The sequence below is a fragment of the Pezoporus occidentalis genome, unplaced genomic scaffold (assembly GCF_034315485.1).
Source record: "Pezoporus occidentalis ecotype Australia unplaced genomic scaffold, CSIRO_AGI_Poc_V1 ctg61, whole genome shotgun sequence".
NCBI lineage: Eukaryota > Metazoa > Chordata > Aves > Psittaciformes > Psittacidae > Pezoporus > Pezoporus occidentalis.
This window is the reverse complement of record NW_026915955.1, coordinates 1,103,344-1,118,140: the sequence shown is the minus strand read 5'-3', so window position 1 is coordinate 1,118,140 and position 14,797 is coordinate 1,103,344. Positions and strand designations below refer to the sequence as shown.

The following is a 14,797-nucleotide window of genomic DNA, read 5'->3' as shown; positions in this document are numbered from 1 at the left end:
TGTCCCATTTCCATCAATGGTTATGCATGTATTTTAGACTAGGCACATGCTTGACTTTTTACTGAGTAGCAAAAGATCTAAACACAATCCTCATGTAAGGTTTCCCAGCCAGTTCTGTCACATGTCAGCATGAACTGAAACACCTTTAGAAAGCTGGAAAGGAAACTCTTCTGAACAGAAACCTCTTATGGCCAGTTATGTCACCCCATGGGGCAGTTAAGACCTCAGTTCCTCAGTTCATCCAAGGTCAGAATTTGAGCTGAACTTGCAGATCCTGGAGTGTGACTCTCTGGATGGTTCTACCTACAAAGACCTGCATTAGTAAGAAGGTCATAAATGAAAACCCAAATGCTTCTTATATAACCAAACACATTGTCTCTCCTCCTTCCATATTACTACTGTGAGTCATTACAGGACAAGTCTGTCTTCATGACATGAATTTCTAATTATTTCCTAATGTGGTTAAGATTTTATGAAATTAGCAGTTTTGCTTCCCTTGAGCAGAAAAACTGCCTTCAAGGTTTTTTAGATTGGAAGCGCCTATTAGTGGAGTTGACTTCAAGTTTTCACTAGAAAGAAGTAGTTTTGATACCTAAAGTAGAGGTCCTCACCTGGACCATCAAAGCCAGCTCAGGGGAAATTTAATCAGCATGCAACTCCGCTGTGCATTGATTTCCACCTCTCCACACTTCTTTTTCTCCCTGAGGTATACAACATATTTAATCTTGTTTGCAGTATATTTAATCTTGCTGGGGCTGCGTCTGAGATGCAGTTTTTCCTACTGCCTGTACTAATACAAGCAGGCATAAAGTGTGATTTAAGGATGTAATAGTTATGACTATTTGGCTTGCACTGGAAATAACATTTATTTTTCACATGCGCTTTGAAAGTTGAATAAAGCTTGACTTAAGAAAGGGGCTTTCTGTGATGGCTGCATCTAGATGGTGGCACTCTTACAGAAAGAACTGCATTGTCTTTACTGATATTCTTTCAGAGGTGGAGTGCCAGATGGTTGCAGGCTGTCCAGTTTCACAATCTGTAAGAAGGCTGTATTATAGTTTCATTTAAATATGTACTTTCTAAACTGTGGTGACATCAGTTATTTGTTACAGCCTGGACTGTTTCATTAATGTAAGAGAGTGTGGAAAAGAAAATTCCATCCTGTACCTATTAAATTAGACAAGGAAAATGGGATTCTCCTGCAGACCAACCTCAGAGTATTTTCTAAAATCCCACCCATGGAGCGATTGTAAGAACTGGTAGAAGTCAGTATCCACAGAGTTAAGGCCTTCCTTAAATCATGGTTCGAAATACCTAAATTAATGAATTCAACATGGGGAAAGGAAAATCAAAAGTCAGAGAGGATTGTGAGGTTTGTGTCTTCCAAATATCTTTGTTCTGGACAGTTTGTTCACAATTATAGCATCTGAAGGCCAAATTGTCTGGTTTGTTTCATCAATCTTGCATTAAACAAAGTGAACGTATGCCAGACAAAAGGATTCACTGCTGGAGAATTCCCACAAGACGGAGTAGTCTTTGGCCACTTCAGACGCTGCGGGAAGAGCTCTGCCATCAGTCCCACATGCCCATGTCATCACCTGCTTTCCTGGACACTCATCCCCTGCAGTAAGGGAAAACAGAGTAAAAATTACTATTTTCCCTATGTTTCCTATCCAGAGCAATCCAACAGCAGGTTTATTTTACAGTGAGTAAGTTAGAGGGGTGCTTTTCACAGCTAAAGAAGCCCCCGTTTTTCAAGGTCCAGTTGCATGGCACACTTGTCCCACAGGGCAGTTCCTTGGTGCTAAGCCTCTCTCACTTCTCCTGGAAAAGGATGTGAAAAACTGCTCTACTATCAAATGGATGCACTACCCAGCCATGGCACATTGTATATCCATCTTGTTACTATACTTTTATTAATATGGGGTTACCCTTTTCCTAGCGATTCAGAAAGTTACTACAACAATTGTTTTTCTAATCTGTCTCTTTACTGTCACCTTTTTTTCCTTGCAACTTTAGCTCTGTTTCCTTATTCTTTCACATGAAAGAAAAAATTCAGGCTCCTCACTAGCTAGTTATTAACTCTCCTATTTTTTCAATTACAGTGATAGTCGACTTTGACCTTTTGCAGTCACGTAACTTAACACAACTGAATTTTCAAATATGGTCTGAAAAGCAAAGCCATTTTACAGGTTCAAATCCCTGTTGAAATACCTGTTTTGACAAGATGCCTGGGAAAATCTTGTCAAAAGTTAGGCTGCCAGAGGGTAGATCACTGAACATACCTATAACCAGTCTTCTGCTGGTATCCAGCGGTCATCTTCTTTCAGAGAGACCATAAATTTGTGGGAAAGTCACCCAGTTTTGATCTTGCCTACCAGTATTCCCCATGTTGTGTTGGTAGTCTATGACTACAGCTCCTAGGCACAATGCAGACATTATCTCAAAAATGTATTATTAGTAAAAGTACTAGGCAAGGTTTTTATAGCTCACTTTTCCATCACAATTGATTCAGGCATTCAGGAAGTTTCTTTTTTGTCAGTCTCATGCTTAAATTTCTAGAGCAGTATAATTCATAACTCTGCTTAGTTTTTCATAGCTATCATTAAAAAAAAGTTGCAAAATAATTAATAAATTAAACAAATGTGGCAGTACTTTTCTCACATTTTTCTAATTGGAGTTTTTACAGGTGCATGCAGAGATTGGCTTTTCCTAAATAAAGCCCATGATAAAAACATCTTACAGAAAAGAGTACAGTTCAACTAAGTTTATAGGGACTTAGCTCATCCTACCAAAATCTTTGGGAAGGAAATCAGCCACTGATACAGGCAATACATTCTAAAGTGATTCCAGTAGAACACTGATGTTTTTAGAATGTGATAGGTTTTATTCAAATCATACTGTTTAAATCTTTTATGTAAGAGATATCATCACACCAGACACGTCATGAAATGACATTCAAGAAGTCAGCCTGCATGGCTTGGTTTTGTTGCTCACTAGCAAAACAATATAGATACAGACCTCGTGGACAGAAAAATGTCCGCATTCATTGGAAGCTTGGTAAATCTGTGCTGTCTGTTTTTAATATTCCTTTTGTAATGTTCAGCTTTTCCCATTTCTTAGAAACAGAATAAAATTACACATCTATTTCTTGCCAGGTTAGAAAACAGGCACTCTGGTTTACCAGGCTGGCAAAAATGCATTCCTTGTCAGCTCTCACACAGTCGCAGCTGAACAGGATGCCAAAAGGAAAGCTGTTCTGTATGGAAGCTACCTCTCACTTGATGCCTTATATGTTGATGTGGGACATTTCAACTGAACGTAAAAAAAGTAGAGTCACAAAATCAGCACAGCTGGAAAGTGGCCATCTTCATACCACCATGGTATCTGTATAAACATCTGTACAAACCAGATCCAAGTTCCCTCTTTCTCTCATCCAACACAAGGCAATGAACCAAGGAGTAGCAAGTGATGACCAGAGTGATTCATTGAAGTTGAATTCTGACCTGTTGAGGTTTGTTTTACCTTCTACTTCATTCTAAACTGTTTGGAGGAAGAAAGTGAAAAGTAAATGATTCTTCTGTCTGGCAAGTGATTGATCTGTGGCATAATTTTTGGAAAGTCACATCATATTCTGGCCTATCTTTTACTTGTCAGGGTCACTTTGACCACTGTCTTTTAAGAGCAGAGCCTGTCTCATCATGTGTTTGCACACAGCCTAGCAAAGCAAGCTTCAGTTTGGACCAGGGCCTCTAAGTACTGTATAAATAGTTATTCTCAGAGAAACAAAAATCAAACACAAAAACTACGAGGAGATGAAAGCACACATGGTTTCCTGGTGACTCACTGTGCTCAGTCCTGAACACGTTGTTTTATTTTGCTCTCAAAGGCCAAGTCACACATGGTGCCCTCCAAAGAAGAGTAAGGATGCCAACACAGAGGAGCAACCGACAGCAGAACTCAGGGCAAGTATTTATGGACTGGGCTGTTTTTTCTCCTTCTTTCTTCTGCTGAGTACTGCATCACTAAGCAAATATCTCTCCCTGGCAGTTATAGACAGACACTAGTGCCTTATCGTGTTCTTGCTCACGGGGAAAGAATGTGTATCAGCTAAAGAATGAGACACCCAGGAAAGCTGCTGAAAGGAAACAGTATTTATCATTTTTAAAGCCTCTCTCCTAGAGTCAGAGGCATACATTCTTTGGGAGTGAGTTTCTTGACCTGGTAAATGACATGATGCTTTATATGCAAAAATATTAAAAGGAGATTATGTCACCAGTAAAAATGTGCTGAAATGAGACCTTTCCCTTTTGCAAGCCTTTAAAGGAACTTTCCAAGCTTAGCAAAACTGTGCAGTCATGCTGCTGACAGGCAGCCAAGTTCACATAAGGACCAGGCCAAGGGCACCTTCAAAGCCAGAGTACTGACGGACCTCCCAGTATAAACTGCAAGGTGTGTTAAACATGACATTTAGCAACATGGGATTGCAGTAACCAGAGCCCAGAAATTATTATCTTCATTTGTTCTTGTATCACAAGGTGAACCTTGAAATAGCTGTAAGTCATGACTCGAGAAAACATAAAGGTAATTGGAGAAATAAAAGCCATGAAGACAAGGCACTGGACACGGATCAACAAAACACAGGCCAAGATCCACATAGGTATTTAGGTTCCTATTCCATCTATTTATTTCACAGTGAGCATCGCTGCCTGGAAAGGAGTTAAAGTCTTAAATCTTTTTGTAGATTTTGTCCCTCTGTTTTATTTTCAGGCTTTTTCAGCTGATAGATCAAGTCAGCTCTTTCTGGAGAGTTCAGTTCATAACTTATAAAACAAGTGCATAGCAGACATGTATCACAAGGACATCTTAACAGAATTGATGCTGTGACATGAAGGATGACAGACTAGACTCAGGCAAAAACATTTTCACCAAAAGATTGAACATTCGTTCTGCCAGTGTGGTAGGAAGCGCTTAATGTTTCAACACATACTTCCAATTGAACTCTTGCCAGTTCAGCTGCAGCCATAAGCAATACAAAGGCCAGAGATTTTTACTTTCAAGCAAGGGAGGGCAAATTAATTAGTAAATTGTTTCCTTGGAGATGCTTATCCTTTGGGTCCTCCATACAGTAAGCACCTAACTCAAATTGATTCTGCTTTGTTCAGATTTCCCAGGTAGAAGTTATATTCACTGAATAATTATCACCCAAGATCTTAGGAATTGAAATGAAAAAAAAAACAAAACAACCACCATTGTATATAAACAAAAATGTGGTTAGGATTTGGCCTTAAAAGGAGTAAAGATTAATAAAAAAAAATAACGATCAACCTGTTCAGTTTTGCAGTTTGATTCTTTAGGAGACTTTTTTTCTTTTAAATGCTCATTATTTTAAGCTTTAGAAATGTCTTACCTAAAGCATGTATAGTGCCAAAAGACAGACCTATTTTTATGGTGATATTTCTCAGCTTGTTTCTGCAATGCAAATGCCAAAGTATTTGAAAGACTTTAAAGAGGTTATAAACTTCTAGAATATACAGGTCTGTCCCTGTCTTCAGGGGAGTTTGGCATGAACCCACACACAAGAGAAAGCATTCCAGGAGGAAACTTTTTTGCTACAAGTGGACTGTCCAGGACAAAGTAATACTCACCATTGCCTGGGTTCTACAAAACTTATAAAAAAGGCTGTTAGTATAGTGTTGTCCAGATTACACCATGGTTTTCAGTGCTTCCTGTATGCCTTGCTATAACAATCTATCTCCTTCAGACAGCGTATAAAAAAGAAAAGTAATGTTGGAGACCTATTTCCTTTCAGTAATCCCCCAGAATCCTTTCTGGATCTCAACAATAACTGCAAAAGATTGCTCTGGTTTCAAATTTAGCACAATCTTAGAGGAAAGGGATGCTAAGTGAAAATGGATACCTCAATCACAGGTAACTGTCCCACATACAAATAAGATAGACGGCAACAAGAACTGTTCTTCCCCATACGCCTGAAGTTGCATGTGGCAGACCATCTCCTACTTCTGGTAGAAGCCATGAGACAGTGAATTAACCTCAGCATGATTAGTGGCGTCCATTGGCACTTCATTCTCGCTTGTTGTTGCAATCAGAGGTCACCTAGTACCTCTCAAACATACTCGCATTCTACAATCCCTTTCCTTTCACATGCTGCTTTGTGGTAGTAAGTAGAAAAATGGGTTCCCTTGAGAGTTCAGAGAGAAACAAGGGATGAAGTAGCTTAGTGTTAGTGTGGCAGCTAGTAGACCTTTGTTTTTCAGAAGCAAAATTCTCATCCTGATTTTACTAATAACTGTTCTAGAATGAGAAAGTTTTGCTTTGATTTTTTTTTAATACCAACAGAGACCTTTTCTAAAATAAATGTAACTGCAGACAGGAATCTGGGCTACGTATGGTAGAATTACACTAGCAGACTGACATCAAACTTGGAGAGCTGCTCCCAAGATGTATACACATCCTTTATTCTTGAAAGTGCTGGTCTTTGATCTCCACTTCAATTTAAACCACAGCCTGGGTCTAATTTCCCTTTCTTCACATTTTTAAATTCTCAAAACCAACTCAGCAAGTTCTTATCCTCCCTCGCACCTGGGGAGAAAAAAGGCCAAAAAGGCAAGAGAACCAGCCAAAAGGAACAGGGGTGTTCCTGGGTTCCTAACTGACTTTGCTCCAAGAGGCAGGAGGGGGTAAGCTGACCCACTCCTTGTAGGTGTTGTCACTCCAGTTCTCACTGACTTCCATGTGTTTAGAATGGTAAGCAGAGGATTAATCCTCTCTGCCAGCACAACATGCTGGCATGGACATGCTATCTAGTTTTCTGTTCATTACGATCTGCCAGAAGTCTTTTTAATATACCTGGATGTCTCCACATACATCTGCTCTTGGCCTCCCATCAACCATGCCCTTTCATAGAATCATAGAACAGTTAGGGTTGGAAAGGACCTTAAGATCATCTAGTTCCAACGCCCCTGCCGTGGGCAGGGACACCTTACGCTAAATCATATCACCCAAGGCCTCGTCCAATATCTTAGTACCTTTAGAAGGTACTAAGATATACAGAGCAAAGGAACGAGATAACAAAGACGACAGGCATAGACATCAGAGGTCTATTAATATTTCTGGAAAAGCCTCCTTTATTGAATTTATTAGGGAATAAAAAAGGGGGAAAAAAATGAAAAAAGAAAAAAGTAAAAGCTGATGGACTGATGGACTGGAGCCCCAGTGATCAGACTCAAATCAGGACTTGAACTTCATTGTGAATTGTTGAGGGGTTAAGAATGTTACCTGCTCTTTGTTTCCTAATTTCATTGCATGAATGACAAGCCTGCCTTCCCTACAAAGAATGTGAATATGAATTAGAATAGGAATATGAATTGTCTTTCCTTTCTGTGGAGTAAATCTGTTTTCAAAAGTCAGTAAGTTGCACAAGGTAGTCTGCAGTGTTTGTCACCATTTAATCTCTTTTGTAAACCCAATCAAGTTTCCATCTTAATCATAGTGGGAGAAAAATGAATAAGCATTTACTTGGAAATCTACATAAACTTTTCAGTAAAAACAACTTAATTGATCATGATAAGAATATAGGGAATTAAAATAGTTAAGAGCTAAGAAAAATCACATTTGTTTCACATAAAATGAAATGAGTAAACAGGACAGGAAGACACTGCTTGACACAGTAAGAATGCTATTATAACTGACTACCTGCATTTGAAAGTTGCAAACACCATAGAGTGAGATGAATCGCGTATAATTATGAGTGATAATATGACATTAAGCAACACAAAATGTTGGCTTTATATCTGAAAAAACCTTCTTTATTACAGACAAATTTGCTGTATAGCAGCAGACTTAACTCCACATTAGTTTTCTGTAAGTGTTCCAGTGTCAGGCTAGGGAGGCCTTTGAGCAATATACCATACACAGTGTACACTACTGGCAGAAAGATAATCATAGTCTTCTTGCCCCTGGAAACTAAGAATGTCACCTACTTAATGTCCATATTGTTGTTCCCCATTTCCTGGTATTGTGTACATCTTCCTGTATAATCCTCTCCAGCAAGCTATGTCTTAAAAGCAGTTAGGTTCCTTGCCCCAGACTCATCATACCTCTCACAGTACTGCCAGTTCTTTCAGTTTCTAACCCAGGGTGATTCACAGTCATATTAAAAAAATACTTTTTTTCTTTTTTTTCTGTGCAACAACCTTTAAGCTCACATAGTTCCTTCCCTTGCTTTCCTTCACCCATCAATGTACTTAGGGAGTGTAATCCTACCCTTTCTTTCACTGTGCTAGGCCGTACAAGCTAGTCCTTCTTGAGTCTCTCTCTTGCAAGATACAACTCTCATTCCCTGGCCATTTCAATCATTCTTTCTGCACACCTTTTGCTTAAAGTCACCTTGCTGGAGAAAATGTATCAGGTGCCAGAGGTAAAATCTGCAGATTCAGACTCATTTCCAGGCTATGCTAGAAACATCATATCTGATAAATCTTAGGATGATGTCTGCCTTCTTTCAGGACTCGTCCTGCCTGTGTTTCATAGACATCCTATGACTGCTAATATCCTCAGCTGCTTAGCATACACTCCATCCTTATTACAACTGATGAACTCCAAGTTTCCAATGGAAAATTTTGCTATTTATTTCTAGATGTTTAACTTTTGCACTTTGGCAATTCAAATGCAGGACAGGGATCTAAATCATGTAATAGTGTAGAATCTGTTCAGCTGCTATGATTCTTTCTGTCTTGAGAATGGTTAGCTCTTCCCCTTTTATGGAGAAAAAGAATGACCTAAACAGAAACACAATGCATTGCATGTTTGCATGACCTCACCCTAGTCTTGTCTCTTTGGAAAGTACCCTACACTTGACATGCATTCCAAGTATACACTGCTTTGTAAATGTTTTTTATTCCTTCTTCCCAGAGCTTATTTTAAGCCACTAGTTCCTAAACGAGGGTCACAACCTTACTTTTATGCACAAGCTTGGCAGTATAATTGGAAGTGGGGGCATGACCCCAGAAGTGGGTCTTGATGGACAGACGTTCTGAGATTCAAAACCCCTTCTGACCTCTCTTAACACCATTAAAGTCTCTAGCAGCGTGAAACACATCATGAATGCAACAGGAGAAGATGAAGCTCTGCTTACCATCATTTGGGCAGTTCTGATGTACTCTGCAGTTCTCAGCCTGAGCAGCAGGCATGTTGCTGATGTCAAGACATAACTCTCATGTGTTTGCCTAATGTGCAATTGGAAATACTATTTTCTTTGTGTCCGTACATGGTATTTTTAAGCAACTGCAATGCAAATAATACAGCAAAGATCTTAGTAATACACGGCACTTTATGAATACTGTAGAGCTTATTCTAGGCCTCTCTGCTTAAGCTGTGAAATTATTCTGATGTGCTGATAAAGTCTTTCCAGGCTCCCATAGGGATCATATACATCCTTTCCCTCAGCTAAATTGCACTCAGTTATTCTTGTGAGCTAAAATAGTTTGGTTTAATTACAGACCAGCTCATGCCCAGATAGTGCTCTGGAAGGAATTAAAGGGCAAACATAGCCATTTTCCATAGAAAAGGGACAGAAAAAAAAATAGATGCAGACTGAGTCCTGGTGTCACAAACATTATTATGTAGGTTCATATTCTAGGGCACTCTTAAAACGAGGAAATGCCTTATCATACTAGAGTGGGTGTGGACCAATGATGAGATGTTTGCCTGCTCTGGTCCCACATTTGTCTGGGTAGTCACACTTCTCACTTATTTACCCAAATCTCCTTCTCAGAACAGTCAAGGCATGAGATTGCCTTGATGTCACTTCAGAACATGGTTGGGAGGTCAGTGGACATATATCCAGATCCTGGACTTGAGAAACTTTCTGCAGTCCACCACTTTAGACAATGAGGCTGTGCCTATGCTGGTAAGTTAATACCCAGAAACAGTCACAAGCACTGGAATGCAATTGTCTGCATAGTTCCCCATCAGAGGGCTCCCAGGCACCCTCTAAATTCTTGCCAGGCAGCACCCCCAAACAATTCCTGCACACTGCCTGCAGCCTGAACATTCGCAGGATCGTTCTCAGCAGAGGTTTTGCATGCAAGTCCTCTGTTTTGCAGGCTGAAAGAGTTTATTAAAATAGACAGACTCTTCCTGCCAGTAAACTGGTTTGAATTATGCATGTAGAGTGTTAAAGGTTCCATTACCTTCAGCAAAGTTATTCATGATGTAACATATTATTGTGGTTAAGGCGCTGGGATCCTCTGTAGGAAGGCAGTAATGAAGCTTTCTGAAATACTTTGAACAAGAAGTAAGAGTGTGAACAGCTTTTAATGGACATGAAGGAGGCAGAAGTATTCACTTTGTTCTGATTGTTATTGTGTATCTGCTCATATTCAGTCCTGTCTTCCCCAGAGAATGAAGACAGAGCTGGCAGAGATGCCTGGGGAAAGATATAGCAGCCAAAACCACAAACTCTTGGTGGTGGTAGATCATCTGTGACAAAGGGCACTGATGGTACAGCTTAGCCCTTTCTCTACCCCCACTGGAAAAGACAATAACTAAACTTCCACGGGTCTCAGCCAGGAGAGTAGCTGTCTAGTGGTTCAACAATGTACATCCTAATAAGAAAGTCTCCACCACATTGACTGTGGGGGTCTTCATTTTATGTGTTAATGCTTCCCTTCATGCTATCGTTTATTTTATTTCTTTCCTGAAGAAGAATAGCTGACACCAAATAGATTTTTTTTTTTCATGTCATGATGATGATACTACCTGCTTTTCCTTTTTTGGTTGAATTTTTTTTCTCCTTGTGAACTACTGACAGTTTTTTTTTCTTTTGGTGCTGCATTCTCCATTTTTAATTTAGGCCTGTGTTTTGTCTCAATGGTCACAAATTTGCCAAAGGAAATGAGCATGCCTCTGCGGGGGAAGTACTTACCACTTGCTAAATGAATGTGCAAATGTCCACATCCAGGACTTCACAAAAACAAATCATCCTCTGCTATGATACCATCAGTTCAAGGTCTGTGGCTCTGAGCCCAAGTGCTTTGCTGTGCTCAAGCCTCACAAGCCAGCTGGCAGGACTGTGCATCAGCAGCTAGGCAGGCTTGGTCTGCTGTATTTATTTATTAAACTGCTCTAGACACCTGGCACTTTTGCCAGTATTTTTGTCCTTGTGCTTTAGCACATATGTTCAGCTATAGGACAGCTCTTGAATGTTCAGGGTCCATTTGTATTTGTATCTGAATTAAGTAAAATCTGGATAAAAGTGTGTAGTGTGTGCTGCGCCTTGCTTTTCCAGTAAGAACGTCCAAAAACCCCCTTCTCAGATGACATACTTTCACATTAACTTTTATCTCCTTAAGATAAAACAAAAAATCTGGCAATGAATATTCACGACTACTTGAGTAGACAGGTCTGGTGATTATAGCTACACATGTGTGTAACCATATGGAGGGCTCAAACAGTGGGTGACAAAGACAGTACAAACCTTTGAAAAAAGCCTGAATCACCATGCAGTGGATACAGCGATTGAGTTGTACATGACAATACCCCTCATCAGCACCTTCTGTTCTGTTTGATCATCAGTTTGCTCTTCTGTGAGGAGCATAATTGGAATTTAGGCTACACAAAGCAGAAATTCTTTTAAGTTCCTATTGCCTCCTGTTTGTCGCCTTAGTATTTATGTTGTGATTAAGAGTCTTAAGAACCTCTTGCAAGGACCATCTCTAAGAGTCAGACCCATGTACACAGCCGTTACCCTCAGTGGCTAAGCGGCTCCCTTGTTTCATGGAAAGTAGGTCCATGTTAGATTTTGTCAGGCAACAAAAACAACCAACACTTCTTCATGCCTTTGTCATGCCCTCAGCTGAGGCAATTCAGCTGGTTTGGATTTTCTGTTTTCTGCCCAAGATGAATGAAATACTGCAGATGTAACAAAAGCCCTATAAAACAAAGGTGCACTTTTTAGTCCAGATTACATTGTTACTGTGACGAGAGCACAATGCCACAACTTTATCAACGCACTGGAGAGTGCAGTTTTTCTTACCTTCCCTCAGAGAAGACTTTCCCCTCTCCTTTCCCACTTTTGGCTTGTTAGTATGACCGTGGGGCCTGAGGACAGCTGCCTTCACAGCTGTGCCAGGGCAACTCTTTGTGGGGTTCCCCTGTAAACTCTGCACTGAAATGGCAAGGGTGGGTTTCACCCCTCCTGAAGCAGTTGCGTTCCTGCCTTGTGTCACAGGATGGATTACTGCAGAGAGAGCTGCACTGTCACTGAGAGGAGGAAACTGCTGCATCATGGGGAAGGCAGTGGGCATGAAATTTCATTTATCTTTACCCTCAAAGATTTATTCTATGCTTTGATAAGATCGAACCCAGACCTAAACCCCATCAGAGTATGCACATGTCAGGCCCAGTTTGGGAGAACTCTGTACACCACTGATCTGGATTAAAAACTACTCTCACTCAATAAAATAAGAGCTTACAGCGGATCAGACCACAGGACCGTATACATAATCTCTGGTAGTGTCTTCAAGCAAATGCAAAGGGGAGTGTCCTAAGAATAAGTCAAGTGTCCATGATGTTTCCCCATTATTCTGTCACAGCCTCTGAGAAGCAGATAGGACTTCAGTGTGTTTAGAAATTCCCAACAAATTTCCCTGAATTCATCCAGTTTCCCTTTGAACTTAGGTCAGCTTGTACTACTACAACTGTGTTAACAGCCTTTTCTTTTTTCCACCCTGAATCTGGCTCTTACTAGCATTATTTGATTCCTGCATTTGATGTCCTGTAGTTTTACTGCTGGAAGAGATACTTAAATCGCAACCACCACTACTTACTTTTTCTGTGTTACTCGTGAGTTTATAGACCTCCACTATACATCAGTCTGAGTAATCTCTCTCCCAGGCTGAAAAAAATCTTGGTTTACTTAATGCAGAAGGTATTCTGTATCTCCAGCCACCCCTGTTGCTCTTTTCTGAACTCCTTCTAGTTCAGATACACCATTTTTCAGATGACAGTATGAGAGCAGCATGCAGCATTCAAGGTGTGGGTAAGCAAGAGTGTAATGCTGTTCCCTACTTTATTTAAACTTCCTTAACTTTTAACCTGCTCTGCATTTCCATCACCCTCATTGTTGATTACTTCATTAAACAGCAGCAGATAGGGACCTGATGGTTTATTTCTCTACATATTTAGGCCTTTTTACAGGAATTTCAGCCTGTACAAATTTGGTGTTACGCATTGTGGCAGTTAATTTGTCAATCTACTTTTTTATTAGGTTCTCATTGACCTCTAATATGACAGCAGTGCCAGAAGAGCTTACTATGTTTTCAGGTATATTTTGTACCACTATGTACTGTGCTAATCTTTCTTCCACCAAGCCCCCAGCATACCCACTGTCAATATTTTCATGAAGACCTATGTACTCCAGTTTTCACAACTTCTTTATTAAACTCCTTGTAATCCTCTGGAAGCATTCATACTGCTCATTTGGTTCCTGGCACTCCAAATGACAATTTTCCATTTCTTACGTGGCTATTGATCCTCTGATCTGTCTCCTATTTGGATACAGAATCCAGAAAAGAAGAATTGTTCCAAACCATGAACTCTTTCATACCCATCAGCTTCTTTTAATGCTCTTCAGTTTAAAAGCTCATTCACAGCCCGAAGTGCTATAAGTTTGGTTTCTTTAATGTCTATTCGAAGTCCTGTATCTGTATATATTTCCCATATGACAAAAGGATACCCCACTCCTATGACCTGGAATACAAGTGTCTGCTCCTCTACCATCTTTTCTGCTGGACATTAAAATTCTGCCTTTTGTCTTCTCTTTCCAGCCATGCACAGACTGCTGTAAACCTCTCAGAGAGCAATGCCACAGAAGCCTTGCTGGTTTTAAGGCACCTAGACTTAGCCTCCCAAATTTATGTCCCACCCCTCCTTTTGCCCTTGGTGTCTATGAGGACTAGGACTCCAGGATCCTGCCTGATGCATTTTACAAAGCAGCCCAGACTCCTAGGGACATCTGCCACCTTTGCGGACCTCCCCAGCCTGCTCCCAGCCACTGGTCACGCCTGCCTCCCAAAGGCAGTGGTACCTCAGCTCTGCTGTAGCTCCATGTGTGAACTCAATCCCCGATTTTTGGGATCAAAAGCTTTGCACAAGAGTCCAAAATACTGGAGTCACTCTGATGGCAACAGACCAAAAATTCTGCTTTGCAAGAAAAGTTAAGCAGTGCTCCTTTTTTTCCCTAACCAGCCTGGAGACCCCATGAACTCCCCCCACCTCCTACAGAGCCACCTGAACAGCTAGCAAGGAGCAGCCAACCCAATTAGTCCCTTCTGTTTCAAAAAGGACACAAACCCTTGACCTGTGCCAGATGCAGGACACTGGGCCCTGTAAGAGCTGTAGCATTGGCAGGCACAAGATGGCTTGCTTCCTTTTAATTACTTACAGTTATAAATCTCAGAGTATAAACTCTGCAAGGTTAAACAATATCTTCTCCCATGACTTATTAAAGCTGAATGGCACTCAGTCTTGTTCTTTTGCCATGCTGTTTCACAGAGCTCCGTCTCAGACCAGCTGGCAAAAACTCACTGTAAGACGAAAAGCTTTTGGAAAAAGAACAGCACATTCTGAGCACATAACAAGCACTCTGAGGCAAGAAAGGCTTTCTCTTATTTTTAATGTTAAGCTCATTCGGGATTGGGTTCATGTTTTGTAAGTGATGTTGCAATGGCAACAAAGCTGGCTCTTTAACCACTCTAGGTGGAGCAGACTCACC

General features: G+C 40.5%; 1 long non-coding RNA gene across 3 annotated transcripts in view; it reads right to left on the bottom strand.

Annotated features, from left to right (window-relative positions):
• Window positions 1-298: 298 nt before the first annotated feature.
• Window positions 299-14,797, bottom strand: part of LOC134174526 (uncharacterized) — a 68,701-nt gene continuing 54,202 nt past the window's right edge. For all 3 annotated transcript variants that reach the window (XR_009968673.1, XR_009968672.1, XR_009968674.1), the window contains one exon: window positions 299-1,621. This is a non-coding gene — a long non-coding RNA (uncharacterized LOC134174526). The remainder of the gene's footprint in view (window positions 1,622-14,797) is intronic.